At 37.0% G+C, this 24,869-nt stretch overlaps 1 non-coding gene across 1 annotated transcript; it reads right to left on the bottom strand.

Moving 5' to 3' along the window:
- Nucleotides 1-21,954: 21,954 nt before the first annotated feature.
- TRNAL-CAG (transfer RNA leucine (anticodon CAG)) lies at nucleotides 21,955-22,037 on the bottom strand. Its single transcript has one exon. It is a non-coding gene; the product is annotated as a tRNA-Leu (tRNA).
- Nucleotides 22,038-24,869: the final 2,832 nt, after the last annotated feature.

Here is a 24,869-nt window from a genome sequence, read left to right as displayed (position 1 = left end):
TATATATATTTCTTCACTATATATATATATATATATAGTGAAGAAATTACAATTTTTTTCTCTTATTAATGTCTTCAGTGCCACCTGGTTCATGCAGTAGCATCATTTTATTCAAGAAAGTTTTTGACTTTCATTTTCATTGGTAATTCTGTAACGTGATATTTAACTTGTAAATTTTCCATTTTTCTTCCTGTTGCTGATTTTTTTTCCTGGCTTTTTATTTAAAGGGATGTATGGTGATTGTGTAACAGAGACTTATATCTAGATGTGAAAACACAATGCAAAATGCATCTCTACTTCCAAATCAAAGATTGGCCAATGCAACTGTTAAACATATTTGACATAGGATATCAGGCTCTTTGCTATTATCTATGCCTACAATGTCAGGATTACTTAAATTTAGGAATGATGGATTTATGATTGTTCATGAAGGACTAAACATTTTCCCCCCATAAAAGGGAAGTTGGTGAGTGGGGCGGGGTGCACTTTCTAATCCTGGTGGCCCTCTTCACATCCAGCTGTCTGCATGTGTCCTGGGAAAGCAGTCAAAAGTGACCCAAAACCTTGAGGCACAGCATCCGTGTGAGAGACTTGGAATAAACTCCTGGCTCCTGGCTTTGGGTCAGTGCAGCTCTTGTCATTGTAAACACTTGGGGAGTGAATAAACCAGTGGATGGAAGATCGTCCTCTCTGTCTCTCCTCCTCTCTGGGTATCTGCCTTTCCAATAAAAATATATAAATCTTTAAAAAAAAGTTATTCTAGATTTTTAATTAATAGTATCTGGTCAGCGAATTCATAGATCACTTGAAGTTTTGTCACTTCCAATGAAAGTCAGTATTTGTTTTAATTGAAAAAAGTGAGCATTTATTTAAAAAAAAGTACAATTAACTTTTTTTCTGCTTGTGCCTTTCAACTATCCATGTGTGGTATATAACAACAATATGGCCAAACACTTAAACAATGCCAAAAAATAATCTGTCTCAAATTGAAACCATTTATTTAAGTTTCTTTTATTTGCTATGGCTAGTAGACCAAAAACCTGCAAAAAAATATTTTCATTCAAATTTAATTACCTTTTCAAACATTGATGTTTAAATGTAGTACATGTTTTTATTAATTGAAATAGATCCATCATATGCCATAAGATTCTAATGTGACTTATCCATATAACTACATTACAATGTAAAAGTGCATATTCTTCACAAATCTGAAATATGGCTATTATTGAAAGCTATAATATTGAAATCTGAAGGGGAAAAAGCACATTTGGTTCAAGATCTTTAACACGGTAAACTTAAGTAATCATTTATATTCTCTTCTTTTAAGTTATAAGAACCAACGTAGGAGCAAAATGAATTATGTAACATAGACCACAATTTAAGCCATGTCAAATTTCACAAAAGAGATTTTAAAATCATATTCCAAATGTAAATTTTCTCTTTAAATTTCACCCAAAAAATCAGCATTTTGTTTTCCACTGCAATTGGGAACTAGTCCCTTTCCCATTGGTTCCTGCCTTCCACTTCTGATCATTTGCTTCCTGCACAACAGCACATTACCCTCATATAAGAACTCTCCTTGAAAAACAAAGCACCTCTAAAATAATTTCATCCAGAAAATTTTGATGCCTACTCTGAATTCTTAGAATAAAGTGTTGATTCCTTATTCTGACGCGCATGCCAATATATTAACTTGCTATTGAACATTACTATGTATTATTCAACACTTTCCATTTTCTTCTCCACGGCAGTCACATTTCACTTTTTATCATTGTCATTCATTTTGGATAATTTTCTAAATCAAAGGTTTGCTACTTGGTTTTTCAGAAACATTACGCATTGCATTGTGATTTTTTTGTCAATATTTGCTTATTTTTTTATTGAAAAGACAAATTTTTATCGAGAAGGACTGACATAGATAAAGATCTTCCATCTACTGGCTCGGTCTCTGAGTGGCCACGAGGGCCGAAGGGAGTTTGCTACACTGGTGCAGGGTCCCAAGGCTTTGGGATACAAACAGGGTGCCAGGTGTGTGGGGGGGAGTGAAGCCTTTGGACCTGAACCAGAGCCCATATGGGATTCCCACACTTGCAAGGGGATGTTTAGACAAGTGAGCCCATTGTGAATGTTCTTCCTGCATTCTTTCAATTCTGGAATGTCAAAACATTTTTTCTTACCAACCTATGTTATAAAAGAAGTCACCACAGCCACCCTCAAATCTGTTCCCCAACAATAATCCTCTTGCTACTTGTGGTTAAATGCTACCTGTCATTGTATTAGGTGAATTGATTTCATGTCTTTTCACAGATATACTTCATTGTAAGTTAGGAACTTTATCTATGCTGATGGGTCCACTGGACATAACGTATGATACAACATATGCTGAAAACAATAAAAATCAATACATGAAATATAAAAGTTGACACAAATGAGTTTTTCCTTCACTCAAAACTAAGACTTTCCATAGAGCATCATAAAATACTAGTCGATATCCATTATAACTGACCAAAATGATGGGATAACATGGTTCATAGATGTATGATTTGTTGCCTATAAAAGTAATTTAAGCTATAATTTCAAGGCATAACAGAAAAAAACAGTATTTTTTTGTGTCATAACATAGGAAAATGACATGAAACAATGTGATCTAAGTTTGATCTTCGTGGAATCAAGCTTGGTCTTTTAATGATAAATAAATTAAAAGAATCTATGTTGATGCCTTTCATAAACTTCCCATAAATTTCTTTCAACAGAGCTTAGATCAAAGTTTCACAATAAAAGATCTGAGGTTACATTTTGAGCAAAAACCATGAACCTTAAACACAACATTAAACTTAAGAAGTAAATGAATTATAGATCACATCAATATGTATTATTTAAAATATTTCTAGAGTTTTTGAGTTTAAAATTGAAACTTGAAATGACTGCTGGCTCTTTAATTGTCTACCATGTTTTAAAGCTTTTTCTGCACATCTTAGCTAGCTTTTCAACTGAAGAACTCTTTCTCTGGAACTGTATGGTCTCAGACAATGTAGATGAGTGAGTCACTTTAGATAGTCCTTCAGTCCATGTTGGAACAGTTTCTGCATTTTTTAAGAGAATGCATTAATACATTAGATTCTCAGAATCACAGCAAATGCATGATAATTCTTACTACCCAATTCTCATCCATTCTCACATTAATGTGATATTAAAGAGTTCAAATTCCACATAGCTTATAGAGAAAATTCTAAGAATGTGGCAACGCTTCCTTTTTTCCCTTTCCTCTGTCTGTTCCTCTGTCTCATTCTTTCTTCTGCTCTTTTTCTTTCTTTATCTCTTTCTTTTAAAATTTGTGCAAAGCATTAACTATAGTAGTATAGCATTCTTAAGCATTGATTTATAAAAGGTATAAAACAAAATTTAACAAAACAGTTTTTGAGGCAATATTAGAAGACGCAGGACATGCCTGTAGTTTGGTTTTGATTATATGATCTTTGTTTCTTTGCGAGTTTTAATTTTCATAATATAGGAGAACATGCATTGTCTGTCATTATTGAATCTCAGATTTAAAGCAAATATGTGTTTCTTCCTAAAAATAAGATGTGTAAGTATATGGGCCATGAACTATGTTCTATAAATCTAAAATTTAATAGTTGCACAGTTTTTATGAAAACTATCCTCTGTACCTTTTTTGCATATTTTAATCTGCATTATCCTTCTAGGTTATCATTCTGTTTATAATCATTTGTTTTTCTACTATGAGTAATATAGAACAGTGTTATTTTTTCCCAAATTTTAGTTGACAAAAGTAGAGACAGCAAGTCTTTTGAATGTATTCTGACACTGAGATTTTGTACTTTTAAAATCTAGTTTAAATACAATCTTGAAAGATTTGCTAAAGGAAATTATTTCTGTTAATAAGAAAGTAATACTTGAAATAGTATATTAGCATTTAATGAAGACTCCCTGTGACTGACAAAAGAACATTGTTTTAATAAACATTGAAAATACAGACTACTGATTGGATATTTTATGATCACTGACTTGATATTTCATAGTTTTCAAAGACTTTCATAGTTAACAAAATCATTTGACCACATTGTCCATATTTCAATTTTATTGTGGGTGTTAGTTTGAGAGGCAGAGAAAGGGCCTGGTTTGTTGGTTCAACGTAACTAAATCCTCCCTTTGCAAACCTGGGGAGAGAATCAGTTCCTGTCAAGGCTGTTCCGTTGCTCCGTTTTCATTCCAGTGTCTTGCTTCTGGCCTAAGAAGCAGAGGATGACCTAGGTCCTTTGGACCTTATATCCTGGAACCTGACTGCACATCTGCTTAGCTCAAGTCATTGTGGCTATCTCGGGAGTGAAACAGTGAATGGGAGATCTTCCTGACTCTCTTTCTCTCTCTCTGAAAATCTGCTTTCCCAGTAAAAATAACATACCTTTTAATAAAAGAGAGGCAGGGTGAGAGGACGAGTCATAAACAGGGAGATAAAAGAACACAATGAGGAAGAGTTTTTGTAAACTAGCTTCCTCCTCAGTTGCTTGTGGTGGTTCAGGGTCCCAAACATAGGATCTGCAAATTCATTTATAGCCCCCTACAACAGATGCCAAAGAACATCTATTCCAGCTCAGATTAGTGCTTCCTGGGACCTGCTCTGACAGGAAAACAGAATCAGGAAGGCCAAGGGGGGATTTGAATCTAAAAAGACTATTGCTAAGCCACATATACATCTATGTAACATTTTAAATAGATTTTTCTGTGTTGTTTTTTCAATGTAATGTACATTCTATGACATGGATCACAAACTTGAAGAATTCTACTTTGATAATAATTTAAAAATCTCATAAGATTGAAATAGAAAGATTAATTCATTGTGGTGCTATCCATTTTCAAAACCTGTGGGTATTTTTAATTTTACTTGTTTTTATTAATTTTTTGAAACTCCTTTTGTTTTCATTTGGACTGTCCATATATACTTCAAGCATTGAACATTGTCCAAAACACTGTGGGCAGAGCAGAATCTAAAGATTGACAATCATTTCATATTTCGTACAAGAAATCTTCACAGAAATAATGAAGTCTTATATAATCACATTACACCTGCAAGTTTCAAGCCTATTTTACAAAATAAAATCCAAGTAACACTGCATTCTAATAAAGATGTGTACATGTTTATGTATAAGTATAGGTGCATTTATAACTTTGTTAATAGTAAAAATAACTCACTTAAAAGAACATTCTGTATGTATTATGTATAGTGTAAAGTGCTGGAAATTTACATTTCAATTTATATTTCTCACATCTATTCTAGTTGGAGGAAATGAATGTTGATGGATGACACATGACTTGTCATATGGAGCCTGGATTTTGACATAAAATCATTAATCTTAAAAAGTATAACACACAGTGTGTAAGAATCCAGGTAGATCCATGTAATTCAAAAAGAAGGAGTCTGAGTTCCAATTCTGGAACACCGAAAACGAACAAACGAATGGTAACATTGATCATCTTTCCTTCTATAATTTCTCTGGCTGATCATTAGAGCATCATTTTTAAAAGCAGAAAGGCATAAATTTATTAAATTTATTTTAGGTTATCATATACCTATAACAAGATTTAGCATTTTAATCATTTAAGTGTAGATCGTTCAATGGCCATACACATCTTTTTGTGTGTGTACAAATATCATTGCTGTCCTTCTCCATAGTTTTTCATCACACTAACTTGAAACGCTGCGCCCCATTCCTCCTCTCACCATTCTCAGGGGGTCACCACTTTATTTTCTTCCTGTAAATTCACAACTTCAGTTACTTTATGTCAAACAACATATATGCTTTCAGAGTTGGCTTATTTCACTCAGTTAAATGTGAAGATCAATTCACGCTGTAATACATATGGGCTACTTTGTTCTTAAGACTTGATAATATTCTGTGATAGTGCATTTTTTTCACGCCATTCATTCATGATGAGTGTGAGGAGTGATTCGAACATCCCATCTTGGACCCTGCACCATTTCCTCCTCACAGCTCACGAAATTCAAATCTAAATTCAAGCCGGTCCATCTGTCCACCAATCAGATGTAACCCAGCATCTCACCTGAGAATCCTACCACTAATCTATTCAGGGCTACTTCCCCAACTCCTGCCGGCTTACCAATCATCCTTAGGCACTCACCTGTGACAATCTCAGGCACCAATACCCTGGGGCCTGCCCTCCATCCCTCTCAAACCCCTCACACCTTGCAGACTCACCTAAATGATATAAAGGGCTCCCTGGTGCCCTCTCTCCCCCTTCTCTCTCTCACCAACTCTGTCCTGTTCCCGGTACCCCTCCATCTTGTCCCTTCCCCTGCCATGGCAGCCCACCTGACACCATGGCAGGAGATGTGTCCCTTCCAGTTTTCTCCTCCTCCACCCCTGCTCCCCTCCCCTTACCCTCCTCCCATTCCTACTCCGCTGGAATAAAAGATCTACTAAGCACCTTGCTGCTTCTGGGATTTTTAGCTTGTAGTAAACTAATTAAGAACAGAGGACTTGGCTGAGGGAATTAGCTGGGCAAAACAATGCAAAATTTTATGAAATTTAAGTGTTTTTAAAACCTAACAATGTACATTTAATTAGCTTTCACATTTTGATTATTGCGATTAAGAAGCTAGCTGAATTCAATCCACCCAAGTTTTTTATCTCAATTCTTTGGGAATTCTGTATCCAGAAGTGGAATGTGGAACTGCTAAATCCTATTTAACTGTACATTTAATATTTTGGGGTACATGCATTCTCTTTCCCACTATATCTTTACCATTTTATATTCCTGGTAAACAAACATGGTAAAGACAAATTCCAATTCCTTCATCATCTTACCAACATTTATTATTTTTGCATATGGGCAACACACTGAATTTTAAGTGTGCAAGACTTCAAATTTAGAACTTAGCTTTCATATTTTTATATTTCTTTATTTCATATTTCCTTAGTGTGCAATGTTAAAATTGTGTTTCTTATGTATGAGCAGTTAATTTTGACAAATAATTAGTAGTATCACAGGCCATTTATTTCTATTCAAACTAATTATTCAAGCTAATATATAGGGTGTGTGCAGTATTTATAGTGTATGAGAATCGTTTTCATCTGTAACATTATCTTAAACAATTGTTTATTTTTTATTATTTCATGATACCTTCTCCAATCTGACTTCTGAATATTTGAATGAATGTGTTTTTTTCTATTCACAAGTTTTATCATTAAGACAATTCCATTAAAATACAATAATTAGTTGAGTTGTTTAATTATATTTGTTATTGCATATGAGGAACGCTTAGAGTTTCCCTTTTTGCTCCAAATTTATTGGTGAATCACTTCTGCTTACAGCTTAATTGGTAGTCACCAAACCTAGATTTCTTATGTCAAGAAAAATGTTGGTTTATTGCTATCAGATTTTCCGCTGCAGTGATTCTGCCGGTCTTTATTTGTGTCAAGTTCTGTAATAGTTATTCCCATGACAAGATTCATAGGGGTTTTTATATTAAGTTGAATTCAGAAGTCAAGCTTCCCCTAAGGATTACTGAGTGCCTCACTGACAAAATATCGGAAACTTTGTTTTTGTAATAGTCCACTTCAGCTAAAGTTTTGTTTGCCTTTTTTTTTTAACTCAGAAAAAAAATGTATCTTGAAATTTACATACAAATTGGAGAAACTTATGTTTAATTTAAGGTCACTGGATTGCTAAGTAGAAAATGTATAGTGGAAATAATAATGAGTGAATATCATATTTCTATTAATTGTTTCTTTTTTTATGAATGATATCATAGCAATACTCTTTCTTTCCAATAAGCGTAGATTTGGAAACTGCAAATACATCACTGCAGTTGGCTATCTGCTCTTATAATATTTAAAGAAAGAGATATGGGTACTTATATTCTCTCACAGATGAGTTCCTTATTTTTCCGGGAATATTTTTGCTATCTTAAACAAGGTGAAAAATCTCTCTCTTTTTGGTCAGTTTCTGGCTGTAATATTTCAATGGGCTTTTCTTTGCCTCATTCCATGCTCACCAAGCCAAATTAACTTTATGCCCCATTGAAATCCTTGTCTGTTCAATATTTATCTTGCAACCTATCTGGGAGCGTGATATGATTTCAGTGAAACCCTTCATAATACAAGTGTTTGATATCTACAACCAATGTATGCACAAAATATATTGATGAGAATGAACAAAGAAAAAACACCATGTCTATTAACTTATCTTGGTAAAATAGCATTAGGAAATATATCTCTTACATCGATAAACTATTGCTGTAATTTAGCTGACCACGTTACTTCCTCCTATTTAGATCTCGTGCCCTTCACCCTTAGCATTTGTTTCCTAAGAAGATTTTAGTGACTATTGTTAAGTAGCAGAACACACCAAGATATATTTGTGCATTTTTTTAAATCAGAGAACAAAACTCACTGTTAGAAGAAAATAGTTGAAATGATTGTCAAAGAAACTTGAACAGACTATGAAGGGGATATTCAATAAGCATGGATCCAAAATGTTTTAGAGATTAAACAAGGCATGCAAAATTTACAGGTTTAAGATCAGTTCTTTTCAAATTTCAGTTTAATATATTATAAATATATTTTTCCAATGATTTAGGGCTTCACAGAATTACACTAATCTACTAATTTGATAATCAGCTAGTCAAACAAAATAACACAGCACATCTATTACTAACATATATTTATTATTAAATATATAATTAAGATTTATTATCTAAGAGAGCCATTCATTTCCAAACATTAGTTCATTGACAATTCATCTGGTCACTTAAGCGTTCTGAAGGAGTTGTATGATTAATTTTTTTTTCATACCTATTGGAACAGTGATACGACAACATATAGATCAATAGTAATTTATTTGTATTCCTTATCATTTACTTATAATGTTTATATGTTTATTGTTTAATTGAAAAAAGGAGAGAGACAGAGAGAAACATCTTCCTAACCCTGGTCAGTAATCATATGTGTGTAAAAGTGATGATGGCCAGGCTGAAATCAGAGGTCTGGAATGTAATCCAGTTCTAGCATATGGGTGGCAGATACCCAAGTTTTTGGTTCATCATGTATTTTCTCCCTGGGGACACTTAAGCAGGGATTTGGGTAAGAAATGGCAGCAGGACTCGATTACAGGCAACCCAACAGGGGATGTGAGTGTCCCAAGTAAGGTCTCAACCTGGTGCTTGATAAAACTCGAGCTAAAATCTTCTGACTTAAAAAGAACACTTCAGGAAAAGACAGGTATAGCCCTGACTGGACAGAGAAAGGAGGAATAAAGTGGGTGTAACAAAGAGCTGGAGAAGGAAAATCATCACATTAGGTGATCTGGTCTTGCAAAAGACCTGTGGAGAGAAGGCGGAGCTGCATGGTTGAGAAAAATTGTTGAAAATCTCCGATTTTACAATCTGAATTCCAAGAGGAAGATGAGCACAAGCAAACCATGGAAAGGCATCCCAACTTGTGGATTTTGAGCCAAAACATAGGGAACCAGAGCAGAGAGATTCTCTGGGATTCTCCAAATGAGCTAGCATGTGGCAAAGCGTTTTAGTTGTTTGGAACCAGCACAGGCTAGTGTAGTGATGTTGTGTGATCATTCCAATATCAGATGATACAAACTTTAATTTTAAAAACAGTAAAAAAATGAAGATGGATACAATATAGTGATAAAGTGATCCATCCAGGAAGAATATATTATGATGATAACTGCATACATAATGACCTAGCTTTGAGGGGGAGGGGAAACCTGCTGCCAAACTTAAGGGAAGTTTTAAACTGAAATACAGTGGGGAAAGCCTAAGTCCATGCCACACCAATGCACAGACTGATGAGACAAATCTAGCAAGGAAGCAATAGATCTCACCGAGACAATAGAACACAAAATAGGCATTTTTTTTTTCTGTGAATGTAACCTTCTACAGAAGTAATCACACTATACACTGTAAAACAAACCTTAAAAATTAAAAAAAAAAAAAACGTTAATTATCCTGTTTCTTCTAGACCACTACAGAAACTGAAAAATATTAGTCAAAAGACTTTAGAAATATGTAAATACTTGGAACAACAAACACTACTGATGAACAACAGAATAAAATAGAAATAAAAGAAGCAATTTTAAAAATCCTGGAAACCAATGATTATTCAGTACAATATACCAAATCCAGTGGCATGCCATCGAGGCAGTGTTATGAGGAATCTTAGCACAAAAAGCATCTATGTCAAGGAAAAAGAAAGGCACCAGGTAAATGTGCTAACCACATTTCTCAAGAAGTAGGAAAAAGAAAAGCAAAAATAATTCTAAGATCAATAAAAAAATAAATAACCAAAATAAGACAGAAAATAAACCAGAGATCAAAAGAACAATACATAAAATCAATGAATCAGTTAGTTTTTTCAGAAATGAAATAGAATAGATATCCCACTAATCAAACTGATAAATAAAAAAGAAGCAGAAGACATGAAACAACAAAAGCAAAGACAAAAAGTGAAACACAACAATAGATACCTCAGACCTACACTGAGTTCTCAAGAACTGTTATAAGCAACTATATACCAACAAATCAGAAGAGCTTCAAGAAATAGATTCCTGAACGCATACTGTTTGCAAAACTGAATCACAAGGTAATAGAAAATCTAGGTAAATGCATAACCAAGACAGAGAATGAATTGGTAATTGCACTGCTTCCAACAAGAAAAGCCAAGGACCGTATGACTTCACTGCTTAATTCTGCCAGATATTCCAAGAAGAATTGGCCTAATTCTCCACAATATTTTTAAAACAATGGAATGAGAGGAGATCCTTTCCAAAGGCTTCAACAAAGCAAACGTCACCTTAGTAAAAGAGCAATGTGGGGACACAACAGAGAAGGAGAACTACAGGCCGATATCTCTGATGAACATAAAATCAAAAGTGTTCAACAAAATACTAACCAACAACATTCAACAATACATCAGACATATCATTTTCCTGGCCCAAATAGGCAGGGCATGCAGGGATGGTTTAACATGCACAGATCAATAAATGTGATATCCTATATCAACAAAATAATGAATGCAAAATATATGATTGCTTCAACAAATGCATAGGCATTGTTTGATTTAAAAAGAGTGTCAAGCTGAAAACCCTAAGCACTAAAATCTAGGGTGTACAAAGAGTTTCAACAGCACAACAGCAAAACAAATAAACCAGTTGGAAAAAAATATATATGTGAAGGAGGATCAGGTGTGATGACCTCGACTTATAAACACTGGGATCCCATACAGGTTTTTTTTTTTTTAAGATTTTATTGTTTATTGGAAAGCCGGATATACAGAGAGGAGGAGAGACAGAGAGGAAGATCTTCCATCCGATGTTTCACTCCCCAAGTGAGCTGCAACGGGCCGGTACGCGCCAATCCGATGCTGGGACCAGGAACATCTTCCAGGTCTGCCACACGGGTGCAGGGTCCCAAAGCTTTGGGCCGTCCTCGACTGCTTTCCCAGGCCACAAGCAGGGAGCTGGATGGGAAGTGGAGCTGCTGGGATTAGAACCAGTGCCCATATGGGATCCTGGGGCTTTCAAGGCGAGGACTTTAGCCACTAGGCCATGCCACCGGGGCCCCCATACGGGTTTGATTCATGTCCCAGCTGTTCCACTTCCCTTCCACCCCTGCCCCCCGGAGAGCATGGAAAAGCAGTAGAGGATGGCCCAAAACCTTGGGATCCAGCACTTGCATGGGAAGATCCAGAAGTCCCTCACTAATGACTTCCTATTGGCTTAGCTCTAGCCATTGCAGATGCCAGGTAAGTGAACCAATGATCTTTCTGTAAATCTGCTTTATCAAGTAAAATAAATAATAAAGAAGAAGAAGAAGAAGAAAAAGAAGAAGAAGAAGAAGAGAAAGAAGAAGAAGAAAGAGAAAGAGAAAGGAAAGAAAGAAAGAAAGAAGAAAGAAAAGAAAAATGGTAGGGTAATATGCAGGCATTTTTGAAAGGGAAAATTCAAACGGCTGATAGACTTATGAAAAAATGCTCAAGGTCACTACCAATAAGGGAAATAGAAGTAAAAACCACATTGAGGCTCCACTTAACTACAGTGAGAATTGTCTACAGAGAGAAATCTAATAACATCTGCTGGTGTAGGTGTGAGGAAAAAAGCAGCCTACAACCCTTCTAGTGGGACTGTAGATTTGTGTAGCCACTATTGAATTAGAGTGGAGCGCACCAAGACAATAGAAATTTGATATATCATGTTAATCAACAATCCCACTCCTGGGAATATATCCAAAGACATTGTATCTACATATTTGAAAGCAGCCTACATCCCTATATTCATAGCAGCACAATCCAAAATAGCAAAGGCATGGAAGCGACCTAAATTCCTATTTTAAATGGTTTATATAAAGAAACTGTTATAACTACTCTATGGAATACTACTAAACCATCAAAAGAGAATGGGATTCTGTCATTTGCAACAAAGTGGTCCAAACTTGAAACAAATATGCTCAGTGAAATAAGTCAATTGCAAAAGAATAAATATCATATGTTCTCTCTGATATCACAACTTTTATACCAAATGCAAAATAGACAGATATACAGGTAAAAAATGACACACATCTAATCTCATAAACAAATGGTGTAATGGAGACTAGAGTACTGGGAAACAATGAAGAAGCACAGTGTGTATCTGTACTTCTGGATTAAAAAAAAAACAAGTCCCCAATAAAATTACTACAAATATACCATAACAACAAGGTAAAAGATGCTCTACCATTGCTCATACCTACAATGATATGACACACATAAAATGTAGAAAGCTAAAGTTGGAAGTGTGGCTGAAGGACTATATTGTTGCAAACTACAGGGATTAATAGAGAGGGGAGAAAAGAGAAGGTAGAATGGGAAGAAAAAAAGTGATGCCCTGTACCTATAAAACTGCACAATGCAAAATAAGTATTAAACATTTACCAAGAACACTTCAGGTGCAGGCATTTGTTTCAGTGATAAGATGGTAATTAACTTTCTCCAACTGTATCAACTACATTGTATTCCTCAGGTTATACTCCCAGTTCTGGCTCCTGACTCCAATCAGCTACCAACACAGACTCTTGGAGGCAGCAGTGATGATAGAAGTTGCTGAGTTCCCACCACACACGTGGAAGAGAAATTTGGACTGAGTAGCTAGTTTTGGTTTTAGAACTCCAACCATGCTTACATGGGATGATTAAAGAAGCAAATAGATGGCTATCACTGCTGGTTTGTATGTTGGTCTTCTGTTTCTTCCTCTCTTTTCTTCTTTTATCCTCCTTATTTCTATTCCCCTACTCTCAGATAAATAGACGTTTAAAAATAAATTAAAATACATTTCACAAGCCAGTGTTACTCTAATTAAGCTGAGCAAATAACATTGACTTTTTTTGATAAGTATTCATTATTCTATGGGCCATTAAGATTATCTTGATTCCTGAGAGTTCAAAGTATCACCATTAAGAAGAAATTGGAATATGGTGATTCCAAAACTCTAAGGAATACTTTTCAGGGTGTTAATACTTCTGTGGGGGTAAATAACAATAGAAATTGTAAGATAATTGAATTTAAAGGTGGCATTTGAAAACATCAATGAAATGGTCGACTCTCCTGTTAGAGCTTTAAGGACTAAGTTGTTCTACCAGATGAACAACAACTAAAATTAAAAAAAAATTTTTTTGGAGAGAGAATCTACTGCTGATAAAGACATTGTGAACACCGCAAAAATAAGGATAGATTTAGAATACTGAACAAACATAGTTGATAAAGCAACAAAAAGGGCTTAAAGGAATTGATATCAACATTGAAAGAACTTCTTCTGTGGGTAAAATTCTGTGAAATATCATCACATACCACAAAAATATTCTGTGAGAAGAGAAGCTATCTGATGCAGCAAAATTAATGATTGGCTCATTTGAAAACCTATAAAAATGGGCCCCAGTATTCAACAACCACTACCCTTGCCATTCAGCATCAAGGCAAGATACTCCATAGTACAAAACAAACATAGAAATGACTAAAAAGCAACAACAACAAAACTTAACTGAGTACTAAAATTATTTTCAGTATTTTATAGCATTAATGTGTTTTATGGCATCTATATCTTTTTGTTATGCTGCAATTGCATATGAACATAACTTGCTTCTGAGCTAAAAAAACACAGATTGCTTGACTCACTTAATTGTGACATTTGCTTTATTTTGTGGCTTGGAAAAGAATCTCTCTCTTCAAGATATGCCTGTATTCAGAAGCCAGTTAAATTGCTACTGTAATTCCCTAGTCTGTGAAATGACAGAGCAAACATAATGGAAAAGGCTAAGTGCAAGTCAAGAGAGTTGAATCCACCTGGAAAATAGAAAGCTAAAGGCAGTAACACATCACTGGGAAAACAGCTAAGATTGTTGCCACCACCAAAGACTTTGAAGGCAGCATCAGTGATTCCCACTGCATTGCCATTTAACCTGAATATGTAGCATGTCCAAAAGATGTTAAAGCATGCTAGTGGTGTATAATAAGCTCAATCAGTGATAGAAGTGATATTGCTCTGTTGTCAAAATATCCTGCATATTGATACCTAATGTTTAGGTACTGATGTTATTGATGCCTTTTTCTTTCTCACTTCTTCATCAGGCCCTCCAAATAATTTTGATCATATGTTAAGACATTTCCTACTATACTGCAGGGAATATCACTCTGCAGATGTGGAGTACACTTAATCATCTTTCTCCCGACAAGACAGGAAGCTGACCTTACTACACTGGCAGCATTATATCCATTGTTTTAAGAGTATAAGAAATTACCATTACTGTACATTTTTGATAAAAGAAAAAAGTTAGCCAGAATGTAAGAATTATGTTTCCCAAATTTCAAAGACTTTTAGTTCAGTGAAACAATTAGGGATCCAATGTTGTATGGCTTGTCAAGCTATACCTTCCAACATGCATCCAGATCCTCTCATAATGTGTAAATATTTTAGAACACCTAGTGTGACTCTGGAGTTTCAAGGCCACATAAGTTCTTTTGGGGTTCTTATTGTCAAGCTAACTGTAAAATTGGCTAGTTTTGAATGGTGTTCAACATGATAGAAGACACTGAAATGAGTGCAGGCTTTTGTGGGAGCTCTTGCTGCTTAGTATGGCAGATTTCATGGCACCTACAATATCAACAGCAAGTAGGGAAGTCTTTTGGAACCTTTTTTTTTTTTTAAAGATTTATTCATTTTATTACAGCCAGATATACACAGAGGAGGAGGAGAGACAGAGAGGAAGATCTTCCGTCAGATGATTCACTCCCCAAGTGAGCCGCAACGGGCCGGTGTGCGCCGATCCGAAGCCAGGAACCAGGAACCTCTTCCAGGTCTCCCACAAAGGCGGGTGCAGTGTCCCAATGCATTGGGCCGTCCTTGACTGCTTTCCCAGGCCACAAGCAGGGAACTGGATGGGAAGTGGAGCTGCCGGGATTAGAACTGGTGCCCATATGGGATCCCGGGGCTTTCAAGGCGAGGACTTTAGCCGCTAGGTCACGCCGCCGGGGCCCAGTCTTTTGGAACCTTTAAAGTTCCCTATCAGTGAACCGCCTAAAAAACTCTCAGGATTTGGAGATGGAGGCCTGCATCTCCCTGAAGATAACTGCTCTTATTTAAATAAATGTCCTTTGGTACATAATTAAACCTTAGGGCCCCAAGCATCTGTACAATCATCCATTGTTTTAGCTGGAGCATTAACAGGGAGCTAGATTGGAAGTGAGCAGTGTTTCTTTCGAGAACACAGACAGTAACAGTGCAATTGGGTAGACCAAAATCCATTCAGCACTCCGATGTGATGCTCATGTCACAGGCAGTAATTTAACCTGTTACACAACAGCACTGACCAATTTATTGTGACTTTTTAAAAAAAATATTTATTTATTTTTATTGCAAAGTCAGAGATACACAGAGGAAGAGAGAGACAGAGAAAGATCTTCTGTCCGTTGATTCACTTTCCAGGTTGCCACAATAGCCAGAGCTGAACCAATCCAAAGCCAGGAGGCAGAAGCCTCTTCCAGGTCTCCCAAACAGCTGCAGCATCCCAAGGCTTTGGGCCATCCTTTCCTGCTTTCTCAGGCCACAAGCAGGGAGCTGAATGGGAAGCAGGGCTGCTGGGATTAGAACCACCACCCATATAGAATCCTGGTGCATGCAAGGCAAAGACTTAAGTCAATAGACTACCACGCTAAGCCTATTTACTGTGACTTTTAATACAAACAAAAAGTTTCACCTATTCTTTATTGTAGCAGCAATTTTTACTTCCTGATAATCTACTTTTTAATAAATACCACTTGATCGAAGCCATAAAATATGGAGGATTTAAAAACTTACAATTTCTAATCTGGAGAATAAGGTGGGCCCAGGCCTCACCCACTGCCAACATTGTGCTGTAGATGGGATCAGGAGAGGGCGACATTGGGGCCAAGGGGGTAAAATTTCCAGCAGTCTGTTGGCTGCTGGAAGTTCCCAGGCCAGGTTCTCCGTGATCAGAGCTCTGATTCCAGCCACTGAAAACAGACCATGAGCTGTCCCCGGGCAGCCAGTGCACCATTTGGCACCAGGCTCTGCCTGTTGTCCACCCAGCGGTGAGCTCTGGGATTTGAGGGCTATGAATTGCTGGCTAGGTAGCTCCATGCTGAGTCCACTGTGCTTCTGGGTTGTGAATCAATCCTGAAGATTCCCAACGACAGAGTAACTTTTCCTTTGAAGGTAAGCAAGGGTACTGAGACCTGGTAGTTTGGAGGAGAGGGTCAAGATGATCTTTATGGGTCAGACTGATAGTGAGTCCTATGTAGAACTTGTTATCCCTGAACAATGCTGACCACCGACCATCAGTCCATGCAAAAGCTAATGCTGGGGGCTTGTCTAGCAGAACCATATCATGGTATCTGACAGAATGATGGATCAGGAGACAGGTCACGTTAGGCAGGGCCATGACAGTAACTAGTACACAAGAGAATCATTTCCGGGGGTAGATTCTGTGGAGGAATGTGTGGGCCAAACCCTGTGGAAATACTAGCCCCACTGGTTAGCTCAAGAGTTAGAGTGGTGATGGACTAAGCTAGGTGTGACCAAGGAGCCTGCCATCACTCACTGGTAAAGGAACCAACAGCAGTCTGGACTGGCCAAGGCATCAGCACCCGAATATACATCCAGAACAGAGTGTGGGGTAGACTGGGCTGCAATGTTCACCAGCTAATTCAAGGCCAAATAGAAGACCAGACTATGCCAGACACTGCCCTAACATCCACTGGTATGTATGAGAACTGGGTTTCAGAAAGGGTCAAGTGGAAGAACTGGGGAAACTCCCCTGGTGGGTCATAGCTCCTGCAGGTGAACACATGATCCAGTTCTGGGAATAGAACAAGCTGGACAAAGAAGCTCCAGTGGCTGGCTAATGTGTAGGTTGGTAATGGAATGGGGTGGACTGGGCAGGGTCGAGCAAATCTTAGCTCACAAGTAAAAGTAGAAATCAGGATGGAGCACAGGTCATGCCGAGCTAGGCTCTTACATCTACTAGTCTGCATGGGCCAGAGATGCTAAGCCACAGCATCTAAGGCAAAGGCCAAGACAGGTGAGGGTATATGCAAAGCTGAGTCAGAGCAACCACTGGCATGCATGCAATGTATGGCTGGGAACAGGCCCAGTTGGGAAGCTAAGGGGACACCCTAGCTGGGTTGGGATTCCCACGAAGGAATGTGTAGGCTGTAGTGAGGGCTGCATTCTGGTCTGGATATGGCTGCAGTCTCCCTTAGCACAAGTGTGGACTGGGACTGGACGCACTAATCTGGGCTAGACTCCAGCACCAATTGGTGCTCTGGAGGACCAGGGTAGATGTAGGATGTACTAGGCTAGGTCTCTGCCCCTACTGAGACATGTGTGAGCTGTGTTTGGGTGTAGACGTGCCTTGGCTTCGCTGAAACATTCAACAATATGAACCAGATTGGGTTGAAGGTCAGTCAGGAAACATCAGTGTTCCTTAGTAGGACAGCAGATGGACTGAGTAGGGCTGGCTCCAGGAACCACCAGTATGCTCGAAATCTGGCAATAGGAGAGGTTCTGATGGAGGAACCTGGGCAACTCCTCTGGCAGGACATAGACCCAACAGGTAAGTTCAAGAAGCATGATAGGAAATAGCCCAGACCAGGCCATGGAAATGTACCCACTGGCAAACATTTGGCATAGGTCAGGTGCAGACCAGGCTCAACCAGTTCACATCGCCCACTGGCGAATCTGAGCACCAGAAAAGAGTGTTGGTTGGGCCAGGTTTGGTTGTGACACAAACCAGTGCACATTATGGAATGTCAAGGCAAGGTGACCCGTACCAGATGGGGCCACAGTGCCCAACCAGCACACATGAGAACCAGGGAAGGAGGGGGCAAAGCCGGCAGGCGAATGTGGACTCCCCTGCCGGACAATCACTCCTACTGGCGAGCTTGAGCTGGGATTGGTGTAGACCAGACCAGGCAGGGCTACATCACCTGTAGGCGTCATGTGAGCAAGATCAGAGAAAAGTCAGGTTGGCTGACTATTCTGACTGGTACAAGCAAAAATTAGAGTGGGTGAGGGTTGGTTGGGTATCAGCTGGCAGAATCTGGCACTGGAGGCTAAATCTGTCAGGTTAAACTCCAGAACCACCTGGAGAGTGCATAATCTGGGAGTGGAAGTGGTCTAGAAGGGAAATAGTGGGATCCTCCCTCTTGGGAGAGCACAAAAACCAGGACAGGTACAGGGGTAGCTAGACAGAAAGGTACCCACCAGCATGCGTTTGGGCTGGATAATGGATCTGGTTAGGTTGAACTAGGCTTCCATACCCATTGACATGTATTAGAGCTGAATGGGATGTGGGACAGACTGAACTAGTCTGCTGCACATACTGGCAAGCACGGGAACTAGGGCAGGGGCGGTCCTGGTGCTAGGCTGCAGTTCTCACTGGTTTATGTGAGGGCCCAGTATGTGCTGGTCAGAATCAGGCTGAACTGCAATACCCATTGGTTTCAGTGGAAGTCGGGGCTGGGAACAGAACGGACCCAGCAATTGCAAGCACCAACTGATTGGGGCGATGGACTGTCTCAGGCCCTGTACTTGCAAGTACACCCAAGATTCTGGTCTAGCATCACCTCAGCCAAAGTTTCTTTTGGATCTCCGCATCAAACTGCCTAAGAACCCTAACCATGAAGAGAAGTACAGGTTCCATGATCTGCCATGGAGTGCAAGTGTCAGAGCCAAGCCTCCTCAGAGCCTCAGATGGAACAGTGGTGAGCATAACCAGCTGCATAACACAAGAACATCTTTTCCTAAAAAAGTTACAATCTAGATGTACAAATTAAACTTTGTTAAATACCCAAGTGATATTTACAAAACCTGATTGTACATCTCTGTAAAATTCTATTTTGGAGCACATAATCAAGCTTGAGTTACTAGTTGTGTCCTCCACTTTTGCAATAGTTGTTAAAAAGGCTGATATAGAAAAGATAAAAAAAAAAAGAAAAAGATACAGAGTAAATTCTTCAAAATTCACAACATAACAAAAAGAATAATATTGCAGAATTTAGCCCTTATTGCATTGCTTTAAAAAAAACGCTATTCTTACTGTTAGAACATTTGCATTCTTTTAATGTTTTATCATCTTTAATGTATTCTGTTTAAGTGTGCTTTGATCCTGTTGCTAAGAATATTTCCCTGGGCTGCTGCTATGGATTTGTGGATAAAGCCACTGCTAGTTAGGATCCTCATTACTGTACTTCTGATCTACCTCCTAATATGTCTGGGAAAGCAGTGGGAGATTTCCCCCAGTGTTTGGGCACCTACACTCACGCAGGATTCTGGGAATAAGATCATGTTTGGCTCCTGGCTTTGGACTCTCCCAGCTCTGTCTTTTTTTTTTTTTTTTTTTTGTCCATTTGGGGAGGTCTTTCTTTGAGTCTCTGCAATTCTCTGTAACTCTTTCAATAAATAACTGAATATATAAATCTTTTGTAAGAAAAAAACACATTTATTTCGACATAAGTCAAAATGCAAGGTAATATTTAGTATCAAATAGCCTCAACTCACATTGATATTTTTATTTTATGCAGTGTTTCTCTGTGCTCCAATTTTCTCATTTGCACATAGAGTTTCTGTGAAACAAAAAGTGACCTAGTTAATGTATGCAACTTACTGAAAGATATCATGGATTATCTTTAAGTAAGCATCCAATAAATACTAGATGTCTGTATAAAAATATAATTAAAGAGATTCGTTAAACATGATAAAACAACCCAAGAGGTCTAGGTGTGGCTCTATTTCTTCCCACGTGAATTAAAATTCCTGAGAAACATGATTGGGAGCACATACTGGAAAACAGAGATATTAACTTCATCTTTGAACATACTATGTTCAATTGCATCTTCCTGATGATTGATTACAACTGTTCTGTCATTTCCTGGCCTATTCTATTTTCATAATCCATTGACTGAGCAGGATTACAAGGCTCTGCCTCCTGGAATTTGGATGGAAATTTTATTCAGTGTCAGTTATGCTTTCATTCTCTTATGTGATACGTATTTCACAAGTTAATTTATAAACTGCTAATATATTCAACAACGTCACGCCCCAATTGAAAGAAATTGAAACTTTCACTTATGAATGTTCCTATAATAGTTTCTTATATTTTTGAAAAATTTTAAAGTAAAAGTAATTATCTCTTCAGATTTAAATCACTATCAATTGGTTCAGTTTTGGGGTTGTAGCTATTTGTAGCTATATTTCTTGTGCTTAACAAATAAAAATGATCAGAAAGGCTATGAGATAAAAAATTTCTATAAGATTTTAAATCCATTTGTAGTTTCTACTTCTCTGAATGTATTTATGCATTTCTTTGTGTAAATTTGATTAAAACATGTTTGTAAGGAAAATAAATATAAATAATCTTTAATGAAAACAGCAAAGTGCTAATTTTATCGCTAAAGCTTTCAGCTTTCTCAGTATATTCATCCCTGCTCTTTTTGGTTTTGTTTTTTTGTTTATTTTGTTTTGTTTTGTTTTCCTTTTTTTTTGTTTTTGTTTTTTTTTTCAGAGCTCATCACTTTGTGAAAATTCCATTGACTCTAGGGAGTCTGTATGGAGAGTGCTTCAAGAATTGCAAATAAATCTGCCATATGACCCAGCTATCCCACTCCAGGAAATACACACAAAGGAAATGAAAACTGCATATGAGAAGGGGATCTGTAATCTTATATTTAAAGTAGCACAATCTGTAATAGCAAAGACATGGAAACACTCTGAATGACCATTCAAAGAGGAGTGGTTAAAGAAACTGGTACATCTATTCCATGGACTATTATTAACCCATTAAAAAAGATTGAAATATTATTTGCAACTGGATGGTCCCAACTAGAGACCATTATACTCAGTGAAATAAGTCAACCCCAAAGACAAATGCCACATGTTTCTCAAATATAAGGAAACAGTCATGCAAAGTGGAATGTGTAGTGATGGAGTAATGGAGAGAACCATATCCGATATGGGAACCCAATGTAATATGCATCCCTACTTCCAAGTCGGGAATGAATTCCCAGTGAAACTTTTAGACATATCTACACAATGGGATGATGGACTGCCTGACATCCTCTGTACCAGCAATGTAGAGGCAAACTTAAATAACAGACCGATGCAATTACAACTCCTTATGAAGGGTAGGGAATGGGGGGAGGAATAACAGATTCCACAGATCTGTACAATAAAATTCAAAATGCAAAATAAAAATAGAAAGTTTTAAAAAAGAATTCCATTGATTCTTTGCTGCCACAATTTTACGGTTTTATAGTTTCATTTTTGGGTTTTTGTTTTATAATTTGAGAGTAAAGCAGCAGAGAATGCTCACAATATCTTTTTTTTTTTTTTTTTTTTTTTAAAGCTCAGAGTACTTGTCAGAAGTGGGACTCGAACCCACGCCTCCAGGGGAGACTGCGACCTGAACGCAGCGCCTTAGACCGCTCGGCCATCCTGACAACTACAATATCTTTCAATGATATGCAGTTTTTCTAGGGCCTATGGCCAAAGCACATTAAAAATAAAGTCAATCGCTACATTTTACTTGTTGTTAGATTCAGTTGACAATGCAATGTTGGCAAAGATACTTAACAGTTTCATATGCCCTGGAATAGGGTGAATGCAGTTTCTTAACACCAGAACATTCAAAAAATGTGATTTCTTCATTTCTCAAAATTACTTATTAGAAAACTCACTTGCAGCATAGTTCAATATTGTATTGTGTGTAATATCTCCAACTACAAACATGAATGTCAGGGCTGCAGAGGAAATAGATAGAAACTCATTTGTAAAATGCACTTAATAAGTTTGAAATATATTAGTAAATGTGATACATCAGATCAATTACTATAAGTTATAATATATTGAATGTGATTTATGCATTATGAATAGAATTTACTAATTAACTTTAGTTTCTTTTTTTACAATTTTTAGAGACTTGCTTAGTTATTAGAATGGCAAGTTGACAATGAGAGAAAGAGAAATATAGACCTTACATCTATTGGTTCACTCCAAGCTGCTCACAATAACTGAATCTTAGTAAATGAAAAGCCAGGAGCCCAGATATCCATCCAGGATTCACACATGGGTAACAAGGGTAGCAGGACCCAAACGCTTAGATCATATTTCACTGCTTTTCAGGCACTTTATCAGGAAATTATTTCTCAAGGAACACAGCCAGGACTGAAATCAATGCTCAGTTACACAACGTTAGCATAATAGAAACATTTTTTTTCAATATTTTGAGTTAACTGATTACTTGTGCATAATGCTAGTGGAAAGATATAGCTTGATAAACAACAGAGAAACATAGGCAAATTTGCGCGTTACTTAAGTCAGTAAATTAGATTTGAAAGATACCAAATGTTTTGGGTTTTAATATCTGCATATTTATTTATTTATTTTGAAATTCATAGTTATAGACAGAGACTGAGACACAAACAAGAGAGAAGAGAGTCTTCTATTCACTGGTTCAAAACCAAGATGGTTGTGGTGGTTAGCACTAAGTCAGGCTGAAGCCAAGAACCAGAGTTCCATCCAGGAGATCTTCCTTATAGATGATAGCACCAATATATTTTATTATCTTCTGTTGCTTTGCCTATGCTGTTAGCAGGGTGTAAGATAATTAGTGGAGTAGCATTATACAAACCACTGCCTCTATGGGATGGTTTAGCTTACTATGTCAAAATCCTGACCAATCCCTGCACCCCCATAGCAATGTTTTATTAAGCAAAGATAATCACTATTTTCTGATCATAATGGTGAATTATTTCATTTTTCTAATAGTCATACTAAATGACAACATAAATAGTATAATACCAGCACAGATTAGCTGTATTAAAAATGTGAGAATTTGGAAAATAACGCAGTTTTCTTTGATTCTCTTTAGTGACTTGCTAGAGCTTCACTTTCTAGTTTCTCATTCATAATGTTTTGATATTATATGTCATGAACTTTCTAGAAATCTATACTTCCTTTCATTAGATAACCAAAGTATAAAGGCCACATGTTTTCATACCTTCATGTCATTTGCATGTGCTTATTGACTCCTGAAATGGACTCTATAGAGGAAAAAATAACATTGCAACAGTCACCATACTAGTCTTGCTTTAGAATTCACCTACGTAATTAAAGGCTACAAAATGACATGGCAAAATGAGTGAATTTTGAAACTCTTCGCAATTTCAATATAAATAGTAATATACTATCATGGGGTGAAATTACTGAAATGTAATATAATCAATATGTTGACAAGAATGGTGGAGAAAATTAAAGAGAAAAATTAACAATAGAAAATGAGAAGATTGTTTTGCTGTTGCGAGTGGGATCATGGTTCTCAGGTTCAGATGAACAGGCTGACACCTGCAAGTAACATTGAAAATGTGCTAGCATCTGTGTGTGATGTCAACCTGACATCACATCCTAGAATCTTTAATAGGGATCCTACATCTATATGCTTAAAAGATAAACCCCAGAAATGTTCTATTACACCGTAATATCTGGGGATTAAATGTAGCTTATTATTATTTTTATCTTTTTAATTTTGACTTATAATTATGTTTTTCTTGTGAGTGACTAAAACAAAGTGGAAAATCTTTCTGTTACCAAATATTTACTTTCCTTTCTGATTATACACTTTAAATTTATGTTTGGAAAACATGGTGAAAAATATTTTAATTTTAATAGTGACATACAGAAAACAATTAAAGCACACATTTGCACTTATATATGAAAACACTGAAATGCTTTTGAACATAAGTGTACATTCTGTTGGTAAATGTACGTATTTGTTTCTTCCAGATCTGTGTCACTTTCCTTAAATGTTTAGTCTCCTCTGTTTCTCAATATGTAATTAGCATGATACGTTGTTAAGAAAAATTAAGAACTTGTTCATACCATGATGGCATCTCTTTTCTGTGATGCCTATATAGTTAAAATTGCCTTTTGAGTCAAAAGCCTAATTTGTCTTTGCTTATATGTGCTGATTTTTACAGTTCATATTCTGCTTATTAAAAATTTGTGTAGTACCTGTACAGCACTGCCAGGAAATACAGTTTTCTATTATTCATGGTCATCTGTATGTCACTGCTTATTTTTAGTCTTTCCTGACAAGCAAACTTAGAGCAAACTCTTACAGATTTTAAAGATTATGGGGTAGAAGGAAAGGAAGATAGGGAGAGAGATTCTCCTTCACATTTTTCTCCAAAACAAAATTAGGTTGCCTGAATTTAGGAGCAGCTACATTTCTCTATCCCTTTGGAAGTAAATATACATGTTTTGTGGCATTTCCA

Source organism: Ochotona princeps, chromosome 7, assembly GCF_030435755.1.
Source record: "Ochotona princeps isolate mOchPri1 chromosome 7, mOchPri1.hap1, whole genome shotgun sequence".
Lineage (NCBI taxonomy): Eukaryota > Metazoa > Chordata > Mammalia > Lagomorpha > Ochotonidae > Ochotona > Ochotona princeps.
This window is presented reverse-complemented; position numbering and strand designations above follow the sequence as displayed.